This window comes from Odontomachus brunneus, unplaced genomic scaffold, assembly GCF_010583005.1.
Source record: "Odontomachus brunneus isolate Ranch 3 - 2012 unplaced genomic scaffold, Obru_v1 Obru_scaffold_341, whole genome shotgun sequence".
Classification (NCBI taxonomy): Eukaryota; Metazoa; Arthropoda; class Insecta; order Hymenoptera; family Formicidae; genus Odontomachus; species Odontomachus brunneus.
In genome coordinates this window covers 74,231-76,269 of record NW_022639791.1, presented here as the reverse complement: position 1 = coordinate 76,269, position 2,039 = coordinate 74,231, and the positions used below count along the sequence as shown (strand labels likewise).

The window sequence follows — 2,039 nt, the reverse complement described above, 5'->3', positions numbered from 1 at the left end:
TGTGGACCACATTCTGCTGCCGTCCAGTGGCGTCACGACTCGATCCTGCTGCGACTCAGGAAGGCCTGTCGTCTGCCGGGGTCGATCACGGTTAACCAGCGGGTCAGGGGTCTCGAGGGGGAACTCGGGGCGCTACGACCTGACCTTGTGGTCAGGCACGAGCCCTCGAAGAGCGTCGTCATATGCGACGTCACGGTTCCCTTCGAAAACCGTTGGGCGGCGTTTGATGAGGCTAGGGCGAGGAAAGTTGCTAAATACTCGCCCTTGGCTGAAGCGCTCCAACGGCGGGGATACCGGGTCGTCGTGACGGCCTTCGTCGTCGGGGCCCTTGGTTTGTGGGATCCGAGGAATGAGCCGGTGTTGGAGCTCCTGCGCTTAAGCAAGGCGTATGGGGCGATGATGCGCCGGCTTATGGTATCGGATACCATTCGCTGGTCACGGGATATCTACGTGGAGCACGTGTCCGGCGTCCGCCAGTACGAGGCGCCTCCGCGGCCTGCGGACGGTAGTATTCCTGATGTTTCTCCGCCTCGCGCGGTTCGTCGCCGTGTGACTGGCGCGCGGGCGGATGGCGGAGACGAGAGTTCTCGCGCCTAATTCGTCTGCGAGAATGTCGCGTAGGGCACGTCTTGCCCCGGGGGACCCGCAACTTTTTATATATCTATTTATTTTTGAAGTGTTTGACTGCCGCGCCGGCGGGAGCGACCGTCAGGGCGCTCTCGCCGTCGCGGCTGCTGCATTTTAATCATATTTATTTATTTATTTATTTTTTTTATCGCGCCCCATACACGCGGGGACTTCTATTTGTTTTAATTGTATTATATTCTATTGTTTGAGATAATTGACTGCCGCGGGGGCGGTGGCGACTGTGTCAGTCGCCGTCGTCACCGCGGTTGCACATTTTAAACGTATTTCTATTTTATTGTATATATTTATCTATTTTATTTACATTTTTATTGTGTCTACTATTTATTTTAGCGTGTATGTACAGTCATATTTATTTATTTATTTATTTATTCTGCGGCGGGTCATGCGTTCCGGAGGGACGTGTCATCGGTTGCGTGTGTCGCGATTGTTTGTGTAATAATGATATTGTATATAAATGGTTGTATCTAAGTGTGTAAATGTACGTAGGAATGGATGTCGCGAATAGTTATAAGTATTAAACAGATATACGCGCTGTACGAATACCCCGCAGCGGCGGGGTACACATTTATTGTTTAATTATTTATATAAATTGTCGGCGTGATGTGTTGATGTATTGGGGCGGCCTAGTAGCCGTCCCAATGGTATTATTCCGTCTTGCCCACATATAGATGTTTACTCTTCTTCTGTGTTCGTCTTGCCCCAGCAGGGGGGGCTTAGTGTCCCCTGCAACAAACAAGTATTATATATTAGCGTACGGCATACAATGCTAAAAATTAATTTGTATTTGCCACCGGGGGCAATGTCCCCGGTGGACTATTAACTGAATAATAATAAAAGCGTCTTATCTGTTCTTATCAGCTTAATATCTGATACAACCCTCAACGAGGGTTCAGAATATTAAACTGATTTTTGAAGCCAGGAGGGTGACCGGAGCTTGCTCCGACCCCTCCACGGGTCGGCCCCGCGCTGCAGTACTGCAGGGCTCGGCCCAACAGGTCTAATTAAACATAATCTATGTTCTTTAGATGCTGGATGGCAGAGAAAATCAGTTGCAGAGTCTGGGCCCTCAGAGTTTTCATTTCGCGCTCGTTGCATAAGTCCTCGTCGTCGCCGGAGGCACCGCCGGTTTTCCGTTGTCCAGGGCTCGCGCGCGTTGCTTCCCCTGTTGATAGAATGTTTGTATTAAGATCTTAGCACAGAGTATTGCGAAATTCGAATAAGTTTGTAACGATGCATATCGTTACGTAATAATAACAACGCAAGCTGAACACCGCGAACCGAAAGCGCAAGAGGACAGCGCGTCCTCCAAAACAGTAAACAGCGCGACCGCCGAACAACCGCGGTAAATAGCGAATCAAGCGAGATTCAAGGTATATAAAACGCGGCGTAAT

The 2,039-nt window shown here is 49.9% G+C and overlaps 1 non-coding gene across 1 annotated transcript; it reads left to right on the top strand.

The window, feature by feature from the left end:
• The first annotated feature begins 1,461 nt into the window (after positions 1 to 1,461).
• On the top strand, positions 1,462 to 1,645 carry LOC116853516. Its single transcript, XR_004379996.1, has one exon. It is a non-coding gene; the product is annotated as a U2 spliceosomal RNA (small nuclear RNA).
• The last annotated feature ends 394 nt before the right edge of the window (positions 1,646 to 2,039 follow it).